This window comes from Kogia breviceps, chromosome 12 (assembly GCF_026419965.1).
Source record: "Kogia breviceps isolate mKogBre1 chromosome 12, mKogBre1 haplotype 1, whole genome shotgun sequence".
Taxonomy (NCBI): domain Eukaryota; kingdom Metazoa; phylum Chordata; class Mammalia; order Artiodactyla; family Physeteridae; genus Kogia; species Kogia breviceps.
The window spans coordinates 37,567,375-37,594,947 of NC_081321.1; the positions used below are offsets into that span (position 1 = coordinate 37,567,375).

Below are 27,573 nucleotides of genomic sequence, written 5' to 3' on the forward strand. Positions count from 1 at the left end.
CCAACGTGGAGCTTCTCAGCCTTTGTTGCACTTTAGAATCACCTGGGAGCTTTCATAGAGTGTGGGGACCCGGGCTCCCTGCCCCGGAAACGGAAACAGGATCTCTGAGGGTGGGGGCTGGGTGCAGGTTCCTTTGTTTGTTTCTTTAGTACCAGGTGATCTTAATGAAAATCACTGCCTGCCTTTCTCTTTGCCAGTCTTTACCATTTTTAGAGCTCAGAATTATCCAGATACTATACGGAACACCCAGCATAGAACTGGTCAAAGAGATGATTCTTTTCTCTCCATACATCCTCATTAGCTCCTGCCCAATACACCAATTGACTTTGTCTCCTCTGTGTGAACATGTCCAACCTACCCCATATGACCATGGAATATCTATACATTATCATAGAATTATTGTTTTCTCTTTGCATGTAGATCTGGTTTATTTAAACAAAACGGCAACTGTCTCAAAGATGGAGGCTATCTTTTCTATTCTTTGTCTCCTTCCATAGTGCTAGCAAAGAGCTTCTGAACCACAAGAGACAGTAAACGGATGTTGATTACAAGTAGAACCTATCCATTTTGCTTTCATTTTCCTTTGATATGAAAATCAAATAGGCTTCAGAGAATGGGGTTAGCGGGTTGAAGTAAGAGAAATATGTAACCTGGAAAAAAAACAAAAGCAAAACCAAGACGTCCAGTAAGAAAAAGTAAATTTATATGTACTGCAGACTTAGTACCTGTCAAAGTGGTTAATCCTTTTACATATGAGCTCATTCAAATGTTAAATGATTTCATTCAGAACTTCATTTGGGAAAAGTTGCTAAGTTTCCATGTTACACAAAAATATCCAACACTTTCTTTAGAATCTCCAGTAGGAAAACTAGGATGGATGAGTCTAGAGCTCTACTTTTGTTTTGAGCATAAAATTGTGGCCTGGATCCTAGTCTAGTCTCTGCTATTAACTAGCTGTGACCTTGATATGTCATTGAGTTCATCAGAGCTCTTTAGTCCCAGAGTTCTCCATAGTAATAATGTTAATAAAAATAGCCAACGTTGGAGTACTTGCTATGTACCAGGCACTGTACTGGGCATTCTTCAGGGATTATTTCAGTTAACCCTCACAATCACTCCTTGGGATGATTACTATTATTATCCCCAACAGAGGAAACAGAGGCTCTTGGAGATTAATTTGTCCAAGGTCACAGGGGAGATGCATTTTAGTGGAAACGTATTCATTCAAGCCTGGCTCAAATACCCATTCCCCTCTCCCCACATCTGTAAGCAGAGCACCTGACTCTGGGCTCCTCGAACACTTTAGGGAGGCTGATATTTTTGTGCTTATCACTTGCCCCTTTGTAGTGTGTTGATTGTTTTTGCATGTCTCTCCCAGCATACTGGACTTTGAATTCAGGGTTTGGCAATTAACAGACTATCAGTATATGTGTCAAGTTAGTGGTATGAACTCTCATTTAGCTCTCACAACTTTGTAAGTAGAATTTTTCTTGTTTTTACAGATAAAGACTGAGAGAGGTTAAGTGATTGGCTCAAGTTCATACAGAGCATAAAAACTGGAGTCAGTTTTTGACTCCAGACATCAGACTGTGCCTCCTCTGTGCTGGCATCCCTGACTCAGTTGTCTGAGCCAATCCAGAAACCAGTGTTCAGTTAACTCAACAAGGAGACCATTAAGACGGGTGCCACCGGGCTTCCCTGGTGGCGCAGTGGTTAAGAATCCACCTGCCAATGCAGGGGACACGGTTCGAGCCCTGGTTTGGGAAGATCCCACATGCTGCAGAGCAGCTAAGCCCGTGAGCCACAACTACTGAGCCTGTGTGCCACAACTACTGAAGTCCACGAGCCTAGAGCCCGTGCTCCACAACAAGAGAAGCCACTTCAATGAGAAGCCCGTGCACCGCAACAAAGAGTAGCCCCTGCTCACCACAACTAGAGAAGGCCCGTGCACAACAGTGAAGACCCAACACAGCCAAAAAAAAATAAATTAATTAATTAATAAATTTATTTTTTAAAAAAAGACTGGTGGCACTAATGCCGTGGCAGCCTACGTAAGCAAACCCAAATAGAAATGCAAACCTAAGGACAACCAGTCACAAACAGCCAACGAGGCTTTAAGCTATAGTCAACCAATAATTCCTTGCTTTGCTTCCACCTTCTTCCTATAAAGCCTCTCCCAGAGTTTCTGTTGGTGGAGGGTTCCTAACAACTTCCCATCTGGTGCTGCTCCATTCCAATTGATTTTTTTCTCAAAGAAACTAAAAAGTTTTAATATGCCTCAGTTTATCTTCTAACACCAAGTAAGCATTCTGTACAATACCTCCCAGCTCATGATTCCCGCCCATCCCCCACTCCCCTCCAGTCACTGTTCAGTCAATCACCTTGTCCCCATCCCCTCCATCACCACCACCTTCACTCACCTGGATTACTGCAATGGTTAGTGTAAAAGATTTGGAATTTTGGCTGACCTCCAAAACAAAAAGATTAAAAATTATCGGTGACTTTCATAAACTGCAAGCATTTCTTATTATCTCCCTTAGAGACGAAGACATACTTCCACACACTCAGCCCTGTGTAGCTTAAATCATGGTTCACTGGGAAGTTAGAATTGTGTTTTCACCTTGTGACATAAATTTCGGTATGAGAATCAACACACTTCTCCAATCCTATAAAATCACATGAAGCAACTGTATAGTTTCCAAGGTTCTAACCTCGTTTGCTGATTGCATTTACAAGTTTATTTCAGAATCTGCCATTTGGGACCCAATTGTGATCATTGCACTTGTTTTTCTGAGTTGTTGTTTTTAACCCATTTCATTGCTCTTTCTCTCTGGTGCTGGGGCCTTGCCTTGCTCTTACCTTCACTAAGCTGCATTTCTGGTTTCCTGCCTTCCTACCGTGGCATTGAATATCATATGCTCCTGATATGCTATTGCTATGCTCTGTCACCTGTAGGGACACTTGGTCATGTTGTGTTAAGACCTCCCTGCAGTACTGGCTGCCTGCCCTTTGCTGCCAGCATCCTTCAGAAAACTTCCTCTCATGCCCCTGAAACAGATCTGTCTCCCAACTGCCTGCCTCATCTCAGGGTGGCCCTCTTGACAAGCACCGGAACTGGTTTAGACCCATAAATGTCCCTTTGATACCTACTTATTGCAAACACGAGAGAAACTTCTTCAGAGCAAAGGAAGTCAGTCATTTTTGGCAGTCGGCTCAGGCTGTTTCAACAATAAAGCTTCTCCGAATATTAAGGTCTCCTGCTCTTCTGGGAACAAAGTACTCTAGCTAATATTGTCAGATGACCTGCCAGAAAGAAAGGTCACTGTGGTAGGAGTTCCACATGCTATTTAAAGATCAGACGTCCCTTGGATGGGAAAGCCGTGATATATGGCCAGGGTTTTAATGAAGCAGAGGAAGGTACAATGTGGCAAAATTTGATAGTAAATGAAATTGTTCTCTTGAAAAATAACAGTGTCCATTTATTCTGTTTTGTAATTCCATTTAAAGTTATTGTCTTCATTGGAGTATTGTGAATTATTTGTTAGCATTAGGTATTTAACTTGTTAAGTGAAGACGTGTTCTTGAATGAGAGGAAAACAAACTTGTTTTAATCTTTTTTTTAATAGTCTTAGGAATATTTCTAAAAGTTGGAGCTATGTCTCAAGGGAGAAAATGGAGATCATGAGAAAATGAAACAATCTCTCTCCATATTTATTATGTCTACCCTCAACTCCATCTAATAATTGATGCTTGTAAGGCTATTCCTTTTTTGCTCTACCAATCCTTCTTCTTCCTCTGATTGTTCTACATTCATTTAGAAATAGCAACTCCCCAAAACTAGAGTTGTCTGCTCCACTTTCTCCATTTTCCACTTCCTCACCTTTCGTTCACTTGTTTTGTGTAAACATTCATTTTTCCCTTTATTATGTCCATGCAAATAGCATTCACAACAATGTGTGCACTGTAAACATGAGGTTTCTCTTTACCATTTGCTTTTTCCCTATAGTTAATAATTGCCTTTTCTTAAAAATTGCTTAGTTTTCCTTGTCTCATAATTTCTCCCACATCTTCCAATATTCTATCAGTCCACTTTTCCATAAGATCAAAGTACATAATGCATCAATTCCAGTTCCAAAATAAATGAATTCTTTTAAATTTGCAAGAGCTATGACATATAGCTCTATATTATAAAATTTGAAAATCTTGACATTTTAAAAGTAGAGTGTTTGAGTGTCCTTTTTGAAAAATATGTAGACTATTAAAAAATATTGATAAATCATACCATCTTAAAGTGGTAGCACTTCTCTGGGAGGCAGTAAAGCTTAGGGGCTGAGTGTCTGGTATTAGAGTGCCTACCTTCAAATCCTGGCTCTGTGCTCACCTGCAACTAGAGGCTCACCATCTTGTGCCTCAGTTTCCTAATCCTTAAGATGGAGATAATAATACCTGCCACAAGGGTTCTTGGAGGTTTAACATAGATAATATACAGTTATCTATATACTATAGATAACTATGTTATATATATTATATATAATTATATATCTATATATCTATACTCTATCTATAAAGTATGTAAAGTATTATATACTTTATATAATGCCCGATGCACAGTAAACACTTAGTGAATGTTAGGTATTATTTAGCATGATAGCAAAGGAAGAAACAACATTTAAAATACTGAAAGACTTTATTTAAAGCTTATGTATGAAAAATATGAACAGAAAATTAAGAGGAAAGTAATAACTGGAATAAAAACATTTGCAGCCTGTGTGACAGAGCAAAAGGTAAACATTTCATATATCATAAGCCTTAGATAAAATAGAAAACAGGCAAAGTACATAAATTCTGTGGTTTATAAAAGAAATAAAACTGGGGACTATATGGGGACTTCCCAGTGATCCAGCTATGAAGACTCTGTGCTTCCACTGCAAGGGACGTGGGTTCAATCCCTGGTCTGGACTCTAAGATCCCTCATGCTATATGGTGCAGAAAAAAAAAAAAAAAGCTATATGAAAACATATCTGCTTTCACTTATAATACAAATTGCACATTAAAATATAATGTATACAAAAAAAGAGAGAAGACAAATTGCTAATATCAGAAATGAAAGAAGGGTTATTACTACTGATCCACAGATATTAAAAGAATAATAAAGGAGTGTTATCAACAACTCTATGCCCATAAATATGATAACTTGGATGAAATGGACCATTTCTTTGAAAGACACAGTCTACAAAAACTCATACCTAGGAGAAATAGACAATCTGAAAAGCCTATATCTATTATGGAAATTGAATTAGTAATTAATAATATTCCAAAACAGAAAGTACCAGGCCCAGATGGATTCACTGGTGAATTCTACCACACATTTAAGGAAGAAATAATACCAATTCTCTACAATCTCTTCCAGAAATAGAAGCTGAAGGAATACTTCCTAACTCATTCTATGAGTCCAGCATTACCCTAACAGCAAAACCAAACAAAAACATTAAAGAAAGGAAAACAAGCCAATGTCTCTCATAAACATGGATGTGAAAATTCTCAACAAAATATTAGCAAATCAAATCCAACAATGTATAAAAAGAAATATACACCATGATGAAGTAGGATTTATTCCAGGTACATGAGGCTGATTCAACATTTGAGAATAAATAAATGTAATTCATCACATCAACAGGCTAAAGGTGATCATACGATTATATCCGTAAATGTAGAAAAAGCATTTGAAAAAATCCAATACCCATTCATAATTCAAACAAACAAAAGAAACCTTAGCAGACTAGGAACAGAGGGTAACTTCCTCAACCTGATAAAGAATGTCTACAAAATACCTACATCTAACTTCATACTTAATAGAAACTATATGCTTTCTGCCTAAGATTAGGAACAAAGCAATGATGCCTCCTCTCACCTCTCCTTTCCAACACTGCAGTGGAAGTCCTAACTAATGAAATAAGATTAAAAGAAGAAGTAAAAGGTATACAGTTTGGGAAGAAAGAAATAAAACTGTCTTTGCTCACAAATAACATGACTGTTTGTGTAGAAAATCCCAAAGGAAGAACAAAAAACCTCCTGAAACTGATACATGATTGTAGACAGGTTGTAAGATACAGATGAATGATACCAAAGTAATTGCTTTCTTATATACCAGCAACGAACAATTGGAATTTGAAATTTTAAACACAACACCATCTACATTAACACCATTTACAAAAGAAAGAAAAAGAAATACTTAAGGAAAAAATCTCCAAAAATATATACAAGATCTAGCTGATAAAAATTACAAAATTCCGATGAAAGAAATAAAAGAAGATCTAAATCAATAGAGATGTATTCCGTGGATAACAAGAGTCAATATTGTCAAGATATCAGTTCTTTCCAATTGGATCTATAGATTTAACTCAATTCTAATAAAAATACCAGCAAGTTATTTTGTGGCTATTGACAAATTGATTCTAAAGTTTACATGGAGGGCCTTCCCTGGTGGCGCAGTGGTTAACAATCCACCTGCCAATGCAGGGCACATAGGTTCGATCCCTGGTCTGGGAAGATCCCACATGCCACAGAGCAACTAAGCCGGTGCGTAAAAAATACTGAGCCTGCTCTCTAGAGCCTGTGAGCCACGACTACTGAGCCCATGCACCACAACCACTGAAGCCCGTGCACCTAGACCCTGTGCTCCATAATAAGAGAAGCTACAGGAGTGAGAAGCCCACGCACCGCAACAAAGAGTAGCCCTCGCTCACCAAAACTAGAGGAAGCCCGCACGCAGCCACAAAGACCCAACGCAGCCAAAAATAAGTAAAATAATTTTTTTAAAAAGAAATTTTTATGGAGAAGCAAAAGACCCAGAATAGCCAACACAATATTGAAGAAGAAGAACAAATTTGGAGGACTGCCACTATCCGACTTTAATTCTTACTCTAAAGGTATAGTGATGTGGAATTAGCAAAAGAATAGACAAATATATCAATGGCACAAAACAAATAACTCAGAAATAGACCTACACAAATCTAATCAACTCATCTTTGACAAAGGAGCAAAGGCAATTCAGTGGAGAAAAGATAATCTTTTCAACAAATGGCGCTGGAAAAACTGGCCATCCACAGGCAAAAAGAAAAGAAAAGAAGGAATTGACACAGACCTTACACCTTTCACAAAAATTAACTCAAAATGGATCACAGACCTAAATGTAAAATGCAAAACTAAAATTCTAAGAAAATATAAAAGGAGAATGTCTAGGTGATCTTGTGTTTGGCAATGAGTTTTTAGATTCAACATCAAAAGTGCAATCCATGAAAGAAAAATTAAGTGGAACTTCATTAAAATTAAAAACCTCTGCTCTACAAAAGACACTGTTAAATGAATGGAAAGACAAGCCATAGACTAGGAGAAAATATTTACAAACCATGTATCTGATTAAGAACTTATATCTAAAATGTACAAAGAATTCTCAAAACTCAACAATAAGAAAACAAACAGCCTAACTTTAAAAATGGGCAAAAGATCTAACACCTTAACAAAGAAGCTATAGATGGCAAATAAGTATATGAAAAGATGCTCAACACCATATGTCACTAGGGAATGACAAACTAAAACAAAAATGAGACACCTATTAGAATGGCCAAAATCCAAAACAATGACAATACCAAATGCTGAAGAGGATGTGGAGCTACAGGAACTTTCATTCATTGCTGGTGGCAATGCCAAATGGTCCAGCCATTTCAGAAGACAGTTTCTTACAAAGCTAAACTTAGACTTATTGTACAATCCATTAATTGTACTCCTTGGTATTTACCCAAATGAGTTGAAAATTATGGCCACAGGAAACCCTGCATTTCAATGTTTATAGCAGCTCTATCATACTTTCCTGAACTTGGAAACAACCAAGATGTCCTTTAGTAGGTGAATGGATAAACAAACTGTGGTACATTTATAAAATGGAATAGTATTCAGTGATAAAACAAAATGAGTTTGAAGCCATGAAAAGACATGGATGAACCTTAAATGCATATTGCTAAATGGAAGAAGCCAACTAGAAAAGACTATATACTGAATGATTACAGCTATATGGCATTCTGGAAAAGGCAAATTATAGAAATAGTAGAAACAGTAGCGGTTGCTAAGGCTTCTGGGGGAGGGGAAGATGAGTAGGTACAGTACAGAGAATTTATAGGACAGTGAAACTATTCTGTATGATACTGTAATGGTGGATACATGATATGGTGAAGCATGATAATACATGACACCATGAAACATAATGGATGCAAATAAACACTTGTCCAAATTCATAGAATATACAACACAGAGTGAACCCTAATGTAAAGTAAGGACTTTAGTTAAAATAATATATCAATATTGGTTCATCAGTTGTAGCAAATATACCACACTAATGCAAAATTTAATAATAGGGGAATCTTTGGGGGTGGGAGGAACGTGTATGATAACTCCATACTTAATAGTCTATTAATATATGTTTTATATATCATTTTATATAATGATATAACATGTTTCATCCATGACATTTCAAAATTGGTTTTGTATTGCAATATCCACTGTTAGTGAGGATGAAATCTATTCTCCACTCAAGGCCTGAGTTATCCATTTTTTAAATTACAGACGTATTTTTACATATAGTGTAGGGGTGTGTGTGTGTGTGTGTGTGTGTGTGTGTGTGTGTGTGTGTGTGTACACCTTTTTTAAAACCTCTATTTTTCTCAGTGTTCTCAAAAAAAAAAAAAAAAATTCATATTCGCTCCTATCCTTATAGAACCTAAAGCAGTACCTAGTCCATAGTGGATTTCCAGTGAATATTTGCTAAATCAATGTTGAATGATATGTTGAATGTAGATGACTAACTATGAATGCACTAAAATGTGCTGTCATCTAGTTCATGTGTACTTCTCCATCTTATTTCTAATGTTATAATGATAGGCATTACCAAATGCCTTGCTGATATCTGGATACAATGTGCCTATAGCTTTCCCCTGCTGTGTCAGACCACTAACTCTAATCCATCTCAATTTGGCTTATTAGAGAGTATGTGGAAAAAATAATAAGGACAGTTAAACAGTAAAGGGCCCATGAGATGTGGATTAAAAGGCACAGTTGTCCATTTAAATTCTATTTCCCCAGTGTTCTTAAAAACAAAGTAGAGATTTGTTTAAAGTTATTTGGAAGGCTTTTTGAAGTCCTAGACAGTATGGTTATTCATACTGCCCAAACAGTATTTTATTACCATTATTATTCCTTAACAAAAAAAGCAGATATTTTTAAGTTCATCTTTGAGTAAAACTGAGCCTCTGACTGAGCTGTGCCCAACTGTGAAGAAATATTAAAATCCATTTAGATCAACTACAATATCAGCATATTGGTGTTACAAATATCCAATTATCTGTATTTGTTTTAAGCACCACAGATAAAATAAAAACAATGCCTAGAAGAATCTTATGTGGCAGTCAGGCTTTGAGAACTTGACTTCAATGAACTACAAAGACAAAGAAATGAGAATTCATTAAGAACTCTGTACTTCACAGAAGGGTTAAATTTGCCATGACAGGGAGTTGCTACCCAATAGCACCATCTCACCTTCCATTCTTGGGTTGGTTATACTCTGAGAAGTGGTGCCAAAATTTGCCTATCAAGAAATTATGCTGCACTGCAGAAGTACATGAGTTTTCAGTCTATGCCAGCCTGGATGTTGCCTGGGAAACTGTCACTGGTTTGTACTACGACTAGAAGGGAAAGTGTTCCCAAGGCAAGAGTGTTTTCAGAATTCTGTATCTCTCTGGCCCTTCTGTAGCTCCTGCAATCCTCACTGCTTCCCTGTCTTCTACCCACTGCTCCCATTTGATAGGATTCTATGTGGTTCCCCATTCCCAGATTTTTGCTCTAACTTGACTCCCTCACTATCTAGATAGAAGTAAAAAAAACTGGATACTGGAGCCATATTCTCTAATGAAGCAATCTGCTAGAACAGAGTGGCTCCTGCCCACTTAAATGGTACATGTGTTCTCCAGTTTGCCACAATCCCCACTCTTCCCTAATGTCTTCAACACTGAGGCTGAGTATTAAGTTTTTTATTTACCACTATACTTTCACTTTTGTTTTATCCTATGGTAGAGAGGTACTTCTCTGTTCCCATATATAATATTTATCAGAAGTGGCAAAACACAAGATATGAGAGGTTTAATAATTTTTTTTTTTTTAAAGTATAGCATAGTCATCCCTTGGTATGCACAGGTGATTTGTTCCAGGACCCCCAGTAGATACCAAAGTCCATGGATGCTCAAGTCCCTCATATAAAATGGCATATATTTGCATATAACCTATGCACATCCTTTTGTATACTTTAAATACTCTAGATTATTTACAATACCTAACACAATGCAAATGCAATGTAAATAGTTGCCAACACGTGGCAAATTCAAGTTTTACTTTTTGGGACTTTCAGGAATTTTTTTTTTTTTTTTAATATTTTCAGTTCCCAGTTGGTTGAATCCACGGATGCAGACAGAACCTATGGAAACAGAGGGCCAGCTATACAAGTCTTAGAATTAACAAAGACTATTCCTACATGTTTAATATGCAAAATGATTGTCCATACAACGAACAGACCCTGTTCCTGTACCCTCTTCCATCTCACGTCTAATCCCTACAGCCACGGGAGCTTGCAACTCCTGGTCTTGTTCTCAGGCATCTGGGTGTTCCTGGCGTGTGTCTTAGGTTCTGGATTAGTCTCAGTCCTCGCTAGTTTCCTTAATCCCCCACTGCCTACAGACAAGGACAAGCAGGTCAGATATCTAAAAGTAAAGGTTCTGGTGGCTCTAATTCTCCTCCTCATTTACATGCCTCACTGTCCACAAATAAGTTGATTTCCACAGTTGAGCCATAATATTTCCTCCTAGTTTAGCATTCATGCTATATATTCAGTGGTACTTAGTGTAGAAGAATCTGAATACCCTAGTTCAGTTACCTCCCTAATCATTTCGTCTCCTTGTAATTGAAGTTATGTGCAGATTGTTATAACCAGCAATTCATTTAGCCAATAGTTTTTTTTTTTATGAAAATGAAGGAAAGGGAGGGAGGGGAGGAGAGAGCAGAGACAGAAAGAGGAACACAAACAGGGCTCAGTAAATGTGAACCATAACATGATCAATAGTTGGCATCAGCACTAGTGTGTTTTACCCTGAGCCCTCTCTCCTTGGTAATTCCTTCAGCCTACTGGAGACCAGGCAAAACTGTACTTCCATTTTCTGCACTCTCTCTTTATATTAATTAATTATTTAAAAAATCCTCGGTTTTTAAAGGACCTGTTTAATGTTGGAAAGGGAAGTGAAGAAACAGATCTGCGTGTAAGCATCCGCCTTCCACTCTGCACCCCCAAATCTCAGCACACCTCTAGGGAATAGACTGCTTAGCCAGTGTCCCCCTCCATCAATAGATGGCTGTCTGAATGGACAGGGACTTTGATAGACTCATCAGAAGAACTGCAGCCAGCTTCATTGGCATCCAGATAAAATGTCTCACTGCTCAGACTGGCAGGGGCATTGAATGGGATGTCAGCATAACTGACAGATCGTTTCTCCAAAAGCTCATTAGGAGAAGGTGTAGCCCAAGGTGACCCTGGTGGTCTCTGGCTGAGGACCTTTAGGGAAAAAAAAATCTTTTCAGGTCCTAGGAGGCATCCCGTGGTACAACCACCAAGAAAAGGGACTTTAGCCCCAAAGTGACAGACTGAGGACTAAATTAGTTTAAATCTTTGTCCCCAAATGTAAAAGAAATGATTAGGAAATCTCAGTGTTGGCTTGAAGAAGTGTGTGGGATTGGTTGTGACGAAGTGGGGAGAGCCAGCCGGCAGCTGGGCCCATCTGGGAGCACAGATAAGAGTTGAGACTCTGTAATTAGCTCCGGGAAAGAGGAAGCCCTGAGCCATCTCCCCGAGCAGCCTGAGGCCACAGGGCCATGCCCTCCAGCTGGCTGAGGCTGCTGCCCCCACCCAAGCCCTCTGACGGAGGTACCATCTCTCTCCTGATAGGACGAGAGTGACCCAGCAGATGGGCCGGTGGCCAAGAGGAACTCCCAACAGCCTTCTTCTCCTCTGAGCACGGGTGACAGTGTGGTATGCCTCCGACCTCTCTTCCTTCCTCCTCTGGACTAAGCCCTGATGGGACAGGACAATAAGGAAATCGTCCTTGCACGACCCTGTGAGTAGGCATTCCTCATCGGCAGACTTGGCCACAAGGTAAAGGACTTGTCTCAGGCTGGTGAGCTGGGTTCTGGCCCCCGGCCATCAACGATACATCACCTGTTCTTAAGACATCCACCCAGAGAACTTATTCAGACAAAACATTTGGGGGCTTTTTCTATTGAGGGCTTTCCCACTTAAAGAAATAAGAAGCTCCTCATCTAGTTTTGTTTGACAGCCTCAGCAGACGACAGGCAAAGTTTGCAGATTTTTCTGAGGCTACTTCCTCCTAAAATTTGTCTGTGGTTAATCACGCTCTGCAAGAGACAGTTTCTCTTTCAGCCTGGGGGCTAACATTCTGTGACTCCACCATATGTCCAGGACTTCTGAGCCTGCTGTCACCAGACACAACCCCGAAACCCAAACAGGAACACTTTAGGTGATGGACTTGGGGAAGTCAGCTTAGCGCCAGGCTTTGTTCCCCAGAAGTCGTAAGTCAAAACAGTCTGCCTGACTTGGCCACAATATTTTAATTTCCATTTCCATCACCTTTCTTTTTTTTTTTAACTTTTTATTTTATATTGGAGTATAGTTGATTAATAATATTGTGATAGTTCTAGGTGTACAGCAAAGTGATTCAGTTATACATACACATGCATCTATTCTTTTTCAAATTCTTTTCCCATTTAGGTTGTTACATAATATTGAGCAGAGTTCCCTGTGCTGTACAGAAGGTCCTTATTGGTTATCCATTTAAAATGTAGCAGCGTATACATGTCAATCCCAAACTCCCTAACTATCCCTTCCCCCCAACCCTCCCCCCCATAACCATAAGTTCATTAAGTCTGTGAGTCTGTTTCTGTTTTGTGAATAAGTTCATTTATATCATTCCTTTTTAGATTCTGAAAATAAGCAATATCACATAATATTTCTCTTTCTCTCTCTGACTTACTTCATTCAGTATGACAATCTCTAGGTCCATCCATGTTGCTGCAAACGGCATTATTTCGTTCTTTTTTATGGCTGAGTAGCATTCTATTGCATATATGTGCCACATTTTCTTTATCCATTCCTCTGTCGATGTACATTTAGGTTGCTTCCATGTCCTGGCGATTGTAAACGGTGCTGCAATGAACACTAGGGTGCATGTATGCTTTCAGACCATGTTTTTCTCTGGATATACGCCCAGGAATGGGATTGCAGGATCATATGGTATCTCTATTCTTAGTTTTTTAAGGAACCTTCATACTCTTCTCCATAGTGGCTGTATCAATTTACATTCCCACCAACAGTGCAAGAGGGTTCCCTTTTCTCCACACCCTCTCCAGCATTTATTGTTTGTGTATTTCCATCACCTTTCTTGATGTGGCACCACTCTAGGCGTGTAAGTGGTGAGGTGCCCAGTACTGAGGGTGGGCAGAGAGCAAGGGCGGGGAGAGTTGGCTGGCTCTGGACCTTGCTACTTCCTAGCTGACTGGCCTGGGGCAACCCCTGACCTAAGAAATCCCTTCCCTCATTTCATCTTCCTCCTGGAGACAGGAACACTAGCCCTGCATGGTGGTTTAAAAGGTAACAACTAATGGACACCTAATGTCTGGATGGAAATTAGACTCCCAATAAATGATGGCAATTATTATTGTTGTTGACTTTGTAAAAAGAGTTAAAACACTTAAAGTGCTCAGAATAGTATACCGGATAAGTGTTTGTTATTATTTATTCTTCTGATCTAAAGGAACTCAGATGCCTTGTCACTTTGGGATCTGCAGGTCTCACTGAGGTAATGCTATGTATTTGGCTAACATGCCTGATTACGAAAAGGCAGAAGGTTTGATATTTTCAGAAAATTTTTGACATGATTTAGCAGGTTAAATTTAGCCTATGAAAGGGAAGTGAAATTGTATGATCTGCGTCTTAGGAGGAGCAAAGACTGCAGGTCAGAGAATGGGGTGGAGGAAGAAAAGAATATACATGGGAAGATAAATTAAGAAGCCACAGCAGGACTGCAGATCTGAGCTGAGGTCAAGGCTGTAGGGAGAGAAGGGGACTTATCCAAGAGTGGTTCAGCAGGTGGAATCTACTCTACTCCAGGTAGATGAAGGCAAGGGAGGAATCACAGATGACCTTGTAATTTCTGTCGTGGGGCAATTAAGTAAATGTTGGCTTCACTAACTGAGAAGGAGAACAAGCTTGAGGAATAGGCTCATTAGTTTAGAACTGACTTTAAATTGGATCTTTGCATAGTTGCAGAGTTTAGTCAACCAGCAACAAAGAGACATTTCTTTCTTCTTAGGAATTTTTGTCATGTATTTTAAAACTACTCCGTGATTTAACTAGCATGCATCTCCAAGGATAAATGCATATATGGAACATAAACACAATCAAAGTTTTTTGTTCTGATACCAGTATATCAGGTGACTGAGTCAACAGTTATGCAACACTTAGAAATCATGACTAAGAAAATAGAATATCAACATATGATTCAAAGATTTACAGTCATAGGTTAATTAAACTGGTGAACACTAGATTCAGAGAAGTGGAAGTAATTTGTAGCTCTCCATCTTCATTTTTTTAAATGTATTTCAGAGAGTCAACAACAAAATGTGTTAAGGAAAGGAATGTCCTAAAGGAGAAAGAAAGGAAGGCAATAAGAAATAGCCAGTAACATTATTTTTGTAAATAATAATTTGGAAAAATATTTAAAAGCCTACTAGTTTACTGGTAGAATGGAATAGGGATACACATTTGATTTATAAAACAAATGATGCCATTTGGGGCAATCATTATCTTTATAAAGCAAATGTCCTTCTGAAGAGGGTCTGACCAGAAGCCACTTTTCGCAATGCTATTTTCAATCATATTCATATCTTCAATAAGATTTTTCAAATCCTTTCTCAGTGATAGAAGTGATGCCCTAACATAAGGCTGTAACTGCACTTCCAACATTGAATTACAATCATCTGCGCCTGTGTTTCTCCCTGACTGACTGGGAACTCTTGAACACAAAGACTGTATCTTACTCAGCCTCGTATCCTGGTGTCAGGCACTGTGCCTGGCTCTGGAAGCACTCAGTGAGATTTACCTAACAAAAAAAGAACGGAAGAGTAGCATGCCTCAAAAATATTAAGCAATTTCTACCTTCCAGGACAAGACAACTTCAAGTTCAGGAATTCTACAGTAAATAATGTTTAAAATAGTAGAACTTTTCTCTATAAATGTGGTATGACCAAGTTTCAGATAGCTTTGAAAATAAAGGAAATTATTGCATCCATAATCCTCCCGTGCAAATAGATGAAGGGTTAGCATTTTGGTTTTAGCAAATAATAATGCTACCACTGTTAGAATTAATGTATAATGCCACTTAAAAGCATGTATTTTTAAAAAATACACCCAGTTTTATTTTATTGAAGTATAGTTGATTTAAAATGTTGTGATAATTTCTGTTGTACAGCAAAGTGACTCAGTTATACATATATATATACATTCTTTTTCATATTCTTTTTCATTATGGTTTATCACAGGACATTGAATATAGCTCCCTGTGCTCTACAGTAGGACCTTGTTGTTTTTCCATTTTATATATACTAGTTTGCATCTGCTAACCCCAAACTCCCCCTCCCTCCCTCCCCCCTACAACCACAAGTCTGCTCTCTATGTCTGTGAATCTGTTTGTATTTAAAAGATAAGTTCATTTGTGTCATATTTTAGATTCCACATATAAATGATATATGATATTTGTCTTTGTCTGACTTATTTCACTTAGTATGATAATCTCTAGGTCCATCCATGTTGCTTCAAATGGCATTATTTTGTTGTTTTTATGGCTGAGTAGTATTCCATTGTGCACATGTACGACATCTTCTTTATCCATTCATCTGTCGATGGACATTTAGGTTGTTTCCATGTCTTGGCTATTGTGAATAGTACTGCTATGAACACTGGGGTGCTTGTATCTTTTTGCATTATAGTTTTGTCCAGATATATGCCCACGAGTGGGATTGCTGAATCATATGGTAGCTCTATTTTTAGTTTTTTAAGGAACCTCCATACTGTTTTCCGTTGTGGCTGCATCAGCTTACATTCCTAAAATACCCATATTTTTTAAAACTGACAGGGTTATGAATAGTCCCCTCCAATATGACAAGTTGAAAAGTAAAAGGCATTTTAAGGAGAAATTTTTCAAACACAGATCATGAATGTAAAAGGTAAAGGGAGATTCTTTGCCAGCTTTTCTTGGTGAGAGAAAAATGATGTTCCTAGCATTTTGCAGGTCTAGGATGGAGCTTCTTTGTTTGCATAGTTTATGCCAACATGGATTGTGTATAGGAAATGTGTTGTCACTAATAAATAGCTAAGTCAACTGACCCTTAACATAAAACATCTCAAAAAGACTGTCTTCGAGCATTAGCCTGGGGTTGGACAAAGCTGTGTTCTTACAGATATGGTGAGCAGGTGAATTTTAGAGAACTGGATGTTCAATGTTATTCAGCCTGAAAAAAGAAGGAAATCCTGTCACCTACATCAACATGGATGAACCTTGGGGACATTATATTAAGTGAAATGAGCCAGACACAAAAAGACAAATACTTGTGATTCCACTTTTGTGGAATCAGCCAAATTCACAGAAACAGAAAAGTAGAATGGTCGTTCCCAGGGGATGTGGAGAGCAGCAAAAGGGGAGTTATTGTTTAATGGATAGAGTTTTTCAGATTTGTAAGATGAAATGGTCTGTTTCACAACAGTGTGAATATACTTAACAGTGCTGAACTGCACACTTGCAAATGGTTAAGATGGTAATAAGAGAGAGAGAGAGAGACACTGGAATCAGAAAACTAAGCCAGTAGTCTGGAGTCTTCTAATAAAATGTAATATTATTTAGAGGTGAGGGACATTGCTAAAAAAATTCAGGGCCCAATTCTCCTAGGGTGTTAAATTATTTTTTGTGAAAAATGTTCACAAGCTTTTATTTTTCCTGATTTTCCTGAAATTCATGAACCGTGGCTCTGGGACTATGGGACCAAGATTCAGGAGGCCTGGTCCTTGGTTCAAGCTCAGTAGTTAGCCATTGAAAGTCTATTTTTATACTGCTAAATTACTAAGATAATTTAGTAATTATTTTGTATTACTAAAGCATGGATGTATGTATACTAACTCCTAGAATAAATTGAACATTGACCAAGTGCCAAGCACTCTGCTTAGCACTTGGCCTGTTCAATCTCCACAAGTGGATTTGGACCAGAGAGGTTAAGTAACTTTCCCAAAGTCACTCAGCTCGCAGGTTACAAACTTCGGACTCTGAACTCATTTCTTCTGCCTGCAAAGGCCGTGCTTGGAACCATGAAGCTACACTGGAGCAGAATAGAGAAGTCACATGAAACATAAAAATTCTAAGAAAGTTTGCAGAAAAGTTAAAGCAATCCTGACAGGATGAGGTCTCTATAACTTCCGTTCATCCGAAATTGAGTTATTTGTAGTGAAGTGGATGGACCTAGAGTCAGTCATACAGAGTGAAGTAAGTCAGAAAGAGAAAAACAAATACCGTATGCTAACACATACACATGAAATCTAAAAAACAAAAGAAAAAGAAAGTGGTTCTGAAGAACCTAGGGGCAGGACAGGAATAAAGACGCAGACGTAGAGAATGGACTTGAGGACACGGGGAGGGGGAAGGGTAAGCTGGGACGAAGTGAGAGAGTGGCATGGACATATACACACTACCAAATATCAAATAGATAGCTAGTGGGAAGCAGCCGCATAGCACAGGGAGATCAGCTCAGTGGTTTGTGACCACCTAGAGGAGTGGGATAGGGAGGGTGGGAGGGAGACACAGAGGGAGGAGATATGGGGATATATGTATACATATAGCTGATTCACTTTGTTATACAGCAGAAACTAACACACCATTGTAAAGCAATTATACTCCAATAAAGATGTTTTAAAAAAATAAACAAATAAATAAATAAATTCCGTTCCTCTCATTCCATCCATCTTGGTGAAACCACGACCTGGGCTCTTGCCAGCCTGTAACCTCCCAAACTCTAGCAACTCTAGCCTTGCTCCTCTACAACACAGAAGTTTGCACATACCGAATTAGTGCAGAATTGAGTCTAGTTACTAAATTCAACTGAGAAGTTTTGATCCAGTCTCAAAGTTCTTTTTTTTAAAATTTTTTTTCTTTTTATTTATGTATTTTTTATTTATTTTTGGCTGTGTTGGGTCTTTGTTGCTGTGCACGGGCTTTCTCTAGCTGCGACGAGCAGGGGCTACTCTTCGTTGAGCTGTGCAGGCTTCTCATTGCCGTGGCCTCTCTTGTTGCAGAGCACGGCCTGTAGGCACACAGGTTTCAGTAGTTGTGGAGACGGGCTCAGTAGTTGTGGTACACGGGCTTAGCTGCTCCGTGGCATGTGGGATCGTCCCAGACCAGGGCTTGAACCCGTGTCCCCTGCATTGGCAGGTGGATTCTTAACCACTGTGCCACCAGGGAAGCTCTCAAAATTCTTAATATACTCTCAGAGAAGACTTTGTGCCCCCAAAGAGACAAATTATTCATATGTGCTTGAAAGTGCTAAATGCAAATGCTTTGAAGAGAAATGATCAAAAATACGTACTGTTTCAAGTCATACAAGCAAAGAAAGCACATATTTTTTGTGATTTGCCAAATTTGGTCCTCTTTTTAAGGTAACCAGGCATTGATTTGAACACAAACACACACCAGCTGGCTGAAATAAGTACATTTATAAGTAAATATTTAGTGGGCTGATTTCTGGTCCGCTTGAAACACTCAGTTCCAAGAAGATAAGAAAAGTGTTCCTTAAAATAGAAAATGTAGCTATAATGATAATGGCTCATAGAAAGATAAGTCTAAATTAATCAGTGGCTGGAACTATTAAAAAGTTGTTAATATTAAAGGAACCATCATTTTTGCCCTTATATTCAGAATAGTTTTTCACTAAATTACATTTCACTTTTGTGAGTTTGCTTTTAAATAAATCACGGTTTAAAATAAATTATAAATTTTTAATGGCACATTAACGTAAATAGAAACTGAAAGGCAAAACCCCAATCCGACTAAATACCATTCTTGCCTACTCTGCACCTGCACCCACGTGGCTGCAAACAGACTAGAGAAAACCAACCACCCCTGCTGGGCATCCTCGGTCGAAATAAGAGTTCCCAGCTTTAAGTGGGCCTCCATACTCTTGAGTAATGGTAGCCTCCTCATCGCCCAGATGACTATTTCATACCTTCTTCTCCATCCTCCAACCTCTAATCCCACCTTCCCCAGGTTCACTCTCAACTGGTGACCTAGACCTTGCTGCCTATTTCACTGAGAAAAGAGCAATCAGGAAAACCCCAACCAGCTGTCACCTCCACATCACGTGTCTTCCCTGGTGTTTCTCTGGTTGAACTGTCCACGCTCCTACCCAAGGCCAAGCCCTCCACTTGGGTACTAGAGCCCATCCCTCTCGCCAACTCAAGGGCATGGCTCCAGAATTCTCCCCATTCCTCCTGCAGCATCTGTTTTTCCCTGTTTACTGAATCATTCCTGTAAGCATACAGACACGCTACCATTGTTCCCCATCTTAAAAGAAACAAAAACTCTCTTACCACCACTTCCCCTCCAGCTGACTTCTCTCTCTTGGCTTCCCTTTAGAGTAAAACTCCTCTCGAGGGGGGCACTGCCTCCAATTCTCCTCCCATTGTGTCTTAACCCCTCTAACCCACAGTTTTCCCCACCACACTGTCTAGGTTCCCGATGTCCTGCCAATGGCCAAACATCCCACTTGACTTACCAGCTATCTCTGACTCAGACCATCCCTCCTTGGAGTCCTCCCTTGACACATGTTTTTCTCTTGGCTCCTGGGACCTCACACATTCTTCTTCCTGCTTCATCAACTCTTCCTTCTCAGTCCCTTTCCAGGTTCCTTCTCCTCTTCCTGACCTCCCAGGTGTGGAGCGCCCCAGGGCTCAATGCTCAGACAGCTTTTCTTCTCTAGCTTCACCGTCTCCATTGGCAACAGCATCCAAACCCAAACCAAACTTCTGTCTCCAGCCTCTCTCTTCAGCTCCAGATCCCCATTCCACAAATGACTATGGATGCATAAAAGGAATCTCGAGTAGATCAAGCCCTCCACCCGCAAACCTGTTTCTCCCAAAGTTTCTCCATCTCAGTAACTTCATCCGGTAACTTCATCCCTCCTGTTGTTCAGGTCAAGAGCCATGGAGCTAGCCTTGTCTTCCGTCCTTTTCTCACACCCCATCTAATCTCCACAGGCAAATCCTACCACCTCTACTTTCAAAATATATCCAGTATCTGGCCCTTCCTCATTCCTTGGCTAATGTCATTTCGGCTTAAGGCTCAACTCCTGCCTTGCTCAGTAACCTCCTAATTGGTCCCCCTCCTTCCCCTCTTACCCCAGACAGTCTAGACTAAAGTGGTGTTGATTTTCTGCTCAAACCCTGCACAATGGCTCCCCAAATAAAAGCCCAAGTCCTTTCAATGACCTTGATCTGCCTCCCTTCTTCCCTGAGTGTGTCTCCCGTGTCCCCCTCCCTTGTTCACTCAGTCTAGTCACGTTCGCCTCCTTCTCGTTTTCTCTGCTTGGAGCTTTCTCCCCACAGATTTCCACATGGTTTGCTCCGTTACCTCCCTCTGGATACTGTTGGATCCGTCCGTCTTCTGGTTCTCAGCTGGGTCTCTGTAACAAAAGACAGATTAACAGTAGAAAAGCTACAAAGTAGCCTTCCAAAGGAAATGAAGACCTAAAGGAAGGTTCAGCCAGAGTGTTTTCACACTGGGTTTGATGAAGATTGATAAGACAAAGGGTAAGAGCTAAGGGCCGTGAACAGAGGGAACTTAACAAGGCCTGTTTGTTGAAATTCCTCTCGAGTCCCTTTGTCTTCAAAGATAAGGATGCTCCTTTCTTATGAGTATAGAGAGGGTCCCTCCCACACAGGGTCTTAGGACCTGCTTCAGAGGGCATCAGAGTCCTTCCAGTACCTGCTGTTTCTCACATTCTTTCAGCTTAAAATATTTAGTATGTCCGAGGTGCTGTATTCTAGGGTGCAATGTTATGAACCCTGTTGCCACACCATTTAAAATTCCAACCCACAGTCCTCCTCATGCAGCAATCATGTTCCTCTTTTCTTTTATCTAACATATTATTCTACTTCCTTTTTAATTGTCTGCTTCCCCTCAGCCCCAATGTCAACTCTATAAGGGCAAGGTGTTTTGTTTTGTTTTTTTCCGTGTTATTCACAGTGATGTCCCTAGCCCCTCTAATACTGCCTACCACAATTATTTTGAATGAATGAGTGAAAGGGAGAATGTTTTATTTTTTTTTCCATGTTATTCACAGCGATGTCCCTAGCCCCTCTAATACTGCCTACCACGATTATTTTGAATGAATGAGTGAAAGGGAGAATGAATAAATGAGCCATGGTTAATGATATAGATATATTTTATTAGACACCACCGTGTACCTGGTTCTTGTCTGTTTTTCTCGTTTAATCCTTGCATCTCTGTAGTGCTTATTTGTATCCCTGTTTCGCAGATGAGAAAATCACAGAGTCACAGAGGAGTTAAGTGACTACCAAAGACATGCAGCTACAAGTGACAGAATCCGGTTTCAAACCCAAGTCTGTTTGGCCCCAAGGCCAGTGATCTGACATTTCATTTATTTCACAGCATTATAGCTCTGGCTCTAATCCTCACCATCAATAGACATGCAGTCACCAAACCACAAATCAAGATCAGGGTTTCTGAGTGGTCCCCAGATGAGATACCACACCACAGGGACGGCGGCCCACCTGCTCTTACAGGCTGTTGTGAGTCTTGAGTTTTTTGAAAACATTTGAGTGTTTGGAACATTCTGGATGATCAGTTTACCAAAGATCAGTTTCTGCAGTTTAACATAGGTTCTAAGTGATGTTCATATTCTTTCCAAACAACTGCCTTCAATGAAAAGGGAAGCTGACTCTTTCAGAAAGAAGAAAGAGAATAAAATATTTCAGAGAGGTATAGAAGATCTGTATATAGAATATTTCTGGTAGAATAGACAAGAAGTTGATGACAGTATTGTTTCTAGAAAGAAAAATGAGGGCTTCCCTGGTGGCACAGTGGTTGAGAATCCGCCTGCCGATGCAGGGGACACGGGTTCGTGCCCCGGTCCGGGAGGATCCCACATGCCGCGGAGCGGCTGGGCCTGTGAGCCATGGCCGCTGAGCCTGCGCGTCCGGAGCCTGTGCTCCGCAATGGGAGAGGCCACAACAGTGAGAGGCCCGCGTACCACAAAAAAAAAAAAGAAGAAAGAAAAAAAAAAAAAAAGAAAGAAAGAAAAATGAGGGATTAGGGAACAAGAAAGGGAGGGAGACTTACTTCTCACTCATATACCAGTTGTACCTTCTGAAGTTTTGTGCCATGTGCATTAAATAGCTTCTAGAAATAAGCAAAATGTAAGAATCACAATGAGGGCAGTGTGCCCTGTTCTTCCCCGCCCCCCAACTCCCCAGGCCCCCAGAGGGCAGTGACGATGAATCCCTGCAATCAGAAGCACTTCATCCTGTTCTGATCCACCGAGGGGATTTAAGTCACTTAAGCTCTCCCAGGGCCTCAGTTTCACCATCTACAGAGTGAAGAGAATAATTACAGCTTGCCTTACTTTATGTACTGGGATCTGTTGTGAGATAGCACATTCTAAGTGTAAAACATTACACATGCATAGTTCTCATTATTTTTTTGGAAAAAGCCAGGTTTGGTGGATGAGAAAGGCAGCTAGCTCACTGAGCTACGGAACCTGAAATGGGGCCAGAAGAGCAATCATAACTGTCTCCATATATCATAATAGGTTCTTGGAAGTAAGAAAATCAGTGGAAAATCTGTTGCTTGGTCTCAAAAAAATTCATTTTAAATTTAAATTGTACAAGCAAGATTATCATTTGCATTATTACAGCTCCTCTGTTCTCTGGTCTTAGGATAATTATGTGAATTTTAGTCATCCTCTAAATTGTTCTTTTATTCTCACAAAGTACACACTAGCTGGAATTTAGAGAAATGGAAAGATCTGCAACTCATTTATAGAATTGCAAGAATCAAATAATGGCAAGTTTTCAAATTATGTCATAGATTACTCTGAATTTTAAAATACTAAAGTTAGATTTGCAACTCATTTATAGAATTGCTAGAATCAAATAAATGGCACATTTTCAAAGTGATGTCACAGACTACTCTGAATTTTAAAATACTAAAGTTATCAACTGGGTTCTAGATGCAGCCCTGCCTTGAGACACAATAATGATTGTATTAAAACTCATGGAAAAGGCTTCCCTGGTGGCGCAGTGGTTGAGAGTCCGCCTGCCGATGCAGGGGACACGGGTTCGTGCCCCGGTCCGGGAAGATCCCACATGCCGCGGAGCGGCTGGGCCCGTAAGCCATGGCCGCTGGGCCTGCGCGTCCGGAGCCTGTGCTCCGCAACGGGAGAGGCCACAACAGTGAGAGGCCCACATACCGCAAAAAAAAATAAAAATAAAAAATAATGTAGTGGAGACATATTCTATCCTAAAGTGTTTAACACACCTCTAGAGGGTTCGCCATTTAGGAAGAACGTTTAAAACTTAATTTTCTCGTTTTTTATGATTTATTTCCTCCGTCTCTTTTGTCTTGGTATCTGTAGAGGATGTGATATGATTTTCCTCCTCTTCCAAATCAGGTCCTTCCAAAACAAAACAAAGCTCTGAGCTTATCTAATCAATCAGAGGACCACTTCCCTTTTCCCCCTCCTTCACATGCTGGTTTCAAATCGAGCAGGAGAGAAGGCATCCTGGCTCTGCCCCTTTCTGTGTTTACCTGAGGCCTGTGGCTGAGGCCCCTTGCTTTCTGCAGCTGTGGAATTGTCTATTCTTCCGCCCACAGTGGGTGGGAGGTGCAAGGGAAGCGATTTGAAAGTGGTTTGTAAGCTGTAATGCCCCACACAAGTGCAAGATTACGACTTTAAAAAATTAATTAGAAAAGGGAGCGATCCTCCTCTCATCATTTCCTGTGTCTCTCTTCTCACTTCTGCCTCCTGTCCCCTCGCTGTCTTTCCTTCCTTCCCCCCCTCTAATAGCTTTCCCAGCTGTGAGCAAACCACACAAGTAAGGGTAATAAGAGCCCAGGGTCTGAACTGTTAGAACGAAACCAGGCAAGAGTCAATACACATTACACCCAAATTACTGAGAAATGTGAAATGAAAACTAGCTCAGAGCCAAATTCCAGGAAGATGCTGTATTTTGATTTACTTACCACTTTGTGTTTTCGTATTTGCCCAGTTCTTAAAGCTTCGGTCATTAGTCTTCCACTTCGTAATGCAAGAAAGTAAATGCTGACTCGTGTCATTTACCCCAGATGCCACCAGAAATGGCCTCTTCTCCCCAGACGCTGGCTCACAAACGGAGCAGCACCCAGAGGTGAACTTATCTGCCTTGCAGCCCAGGCTCTGGGCTCTCCAACCTGACACGTCAACCTCCAGCTGAGAAAGGAGTCTGTCTAGGAAAAGAACTAGAATCAACTGAGAGGCACATTTTTTAATCACCAGTTACTTTAATGAGTAAGTACTTTCCAGTTTTTCCATTTTATTTTAAGCATTAATTTCGCATTTCTGACCAGCCTTTCTCGGGATCCTGACTTCTTGGGCACTTTGTATAGGAAGAAATCACCATCCTAGCCCACTCCACCCTACCCCCACTTAACTGAAGAGCCCTAAAGAGACCACTATTATTATTGTAATATTATTTTGTAATAAGGATTCGTGACTGATAAGCTACTAAATCTCTAAAAGCGTACAGTGAGAGGAAACAGCCAGCTGTGAACTGGAGAAAGGAGGTGACACGTCTATGGTCTGTGTAATCGTGTATGTTGCGGTTCACCACAACGGCTTGGCATCAGTTATGACTCCCAGCGTCACCTTTTATAAAATGGATGGCCTCGGGCAGATGAATCAATCTTTTAATTTTCAAACGTGTAAAATGGAGAGAATAAAGTACCAATTCCATACGGGTCTTAAGAGGAATAAATACGGAACATACTTTCGGTGTGGGTACTAAATAACGTGACTAAATAACAAGTTAACTTAGTAAATAATAAGGTAAAGACTAGATTTCACTGGAAAGCTCCCTTAACTGCTAAATCCCATCCCCCAAATATGCTGAGCTGACTCAGAATAATAACAATTAACATCGTGGAGTTTACAGGGCATTTCCTTTCATTTCCACAATTAACCCTGAGGTAGGCAGGACTGTTGGCTTAGTTTTGTTACTGAGGGATAAGGGAGACGCTGAGAGCACTCCGGAGCATGTGGTAGGAAGAAACTCTTCGGTCCAAACTCAGGTCTCAAGGGAGGAAAGCACGACTTGGGAAAGGCCTGGTGTGAGAAGTGAGCCGGTGCCTTCAGTTCTCCAGCCTAGATTCTCATTTCCTCAGCCCCCTCCCCTCCTGCACCTCATCCCTCCTCCTGTTCCCAGCCTTGGACTTGAAACTGGGGCAATCTTTGACATATATACACTAATACGTATAAAATAGATAACTAATGAGAACCTGCTGTATAGCACAGGGAACTCCACTTTGCTGTACAGTAGAAACTAACACAACATTGTAAAACAACTATACTCCCATAAAAAACAAAATTAAAAAAAAAAATGCTTCCTTGGGGCTTCCCTGCTGGCGCAGTGGTTGAGAGTCTGCCTGCCGATGCAGGGGACGCGGGTTCGTGCCCCGGTCCGGGAGGATCCCACATGCCAGAGCGGCTGGGCCCGTGAGCCATGGCCGCTGAGCCTGCGCGTCCAGAGCCTGTGCTCCTCAATGGCAGAGGCCACAACAGTGAGAGGCCCGCGTACCGCAAAAAAAAAAAAAAAAAAGTTTTCTGAAAGTAAGAACAAAACCTTTTCACAACCCAGAAAAACATTAAAAATAATTTAAAAAAGAAACTGGGGGAATCTACACGGAAAGCAGTGAGAACCCAGGGCTTCCAGATCCCTCTACCAAAGAGAGGTGGTAGGCAGCAGGGCAGACAGAGACTGGTTCTAAGAATCCTATTTTTCCATTCAAGACCTTTGTTCCCCATTGAAACACTATTGCACCTAGTATCTCAATACTATGTAATATGGTTAATAATAATACCCACAGCAATAATAAAATAATATTCATTTTAAAAGCTCTTCTGGGCAATCTCCCTAGAGAAACATAGGGGCCATTTCTTCCATTTCAAGGTTGAACACACAGACACGAAGTGAGCACTGGAGCTGGCCGAAACCCTCAGCCTGCTGACTCAGCCTAGGGTTCACATCGCTGGTTAAATGGACTTTTGTGGCCATTCCTGAAGACAGAATTTTCAGGATCCAACCTGTTAATCAGTTGAAAGCAGTTTAGTCATTATTAGCACCACCACCCACACTCTTTTCAGTCATGGAAACTTTTACTCAGCCATTGCACCTAGAGTAGTTAGAATCTAGAGTAAGCAACGTAAGAATAGAAAAATTTGAAGCATTAATGTAGCTTTAGTGCGGCACTGACTTTCCCACTGACCCACTCAGAAGAAGAGCTAACTATCAGTGATGGAAACAACTAGGTTGATTCCATAACTGCCTTGTTTTCACATGGAAAAATGGAAAGCTGTGCACACAGCATTGCTTTGTTTTGTTTTTCGACGGAGAATAAAAAGGAAAATTACATGCAAATTTTTTCCCTAGGTGAGATTATTTTTTCCTCTTGATTTCAATAAATCTGTATAGCTGAGGTTAAAAGCCTGGGCTCTGGAGCCATATGTCCTCCTAAAGAAGCAAAACAAAATCTAAAGCTTATCTAATCAATCAGTAGAGTCACTGTCCATAAGGGACCAGTGCTGCCTCTTCTTACTAGCTGTACAACCTTGGATGATTGACATAACTTCTCCAAGCCTCACTTTACTCACCCATAAAATGGAGATAATAATAGTCTCTACTTCACTAGGTCATGAGAATAGAATAGGCCTTGCTCAATGGATAATAACCGTTGGTCCATGAGGGGTACAAGGATGGGTGAGAACCATTTCTGCCACCCAGGACTGGGATGTACTGGGGTAGAAATACACATGGACAGTTAATTATAGAAAAAACAGAACCAAGTGCTAAATAGAGGCATCTGTCAGAGGAAGGGGAGATTTTTCTGTCTGGGAAACTAGGAAAGGCTCTCAGACAGAATTGTACTCTAAACTGGGTCTTAAAGAGGAAACAGAATTTCAGTAGGAGAAGGGGTTAGGGAATGCTCAATGCTGAGTCACGGAGCAAACATGAAGAGGTAAGAAAAAGCCCTCTGGGTATATGCAAGCTCTATAATTCATCCACAGGCTTTGGAGAGATGCACAGAAGGAATGATCATA

At 40.3% G+C, this 27,573-nt stretch overlaps 1 protein-coding gene across 9 annotated transcripts in view; it reads left to right on the forward strand.

Moving 5' to 3' along the window:
* The window catches only part of PCED1B (PC-esterase domain containing 1B), a 275,588-nt gene that overhangs the window by 93,298 nt on the left and 154,717 nt on the right, over window positions 1-27,573 (forward strand). For 4 of the 9 annotated variants that reach the window (XR_010835797.1, XR_010835798.1, XM_067009152.1 and 1 more), the window contains 2 exons: window positions 12,038-12,244; window positions 24,567-24,768. The exons of 1 other annotated variant lie outside the window; for it this stretch is intronic. The gene's annotated coding sequence lies outside the window, so the exon portion shown is untranslated. The remainder of the gene's footprint in view (window positions 1-12,037; window positions 12,245-24,566; window positions 24,769-27,573) is intronic. 4 more of the 9 variants (XM_067009153.1, XM_067009160.1, XM_067009154.1 and 1 more) reach the window with 3 other exon arrangements.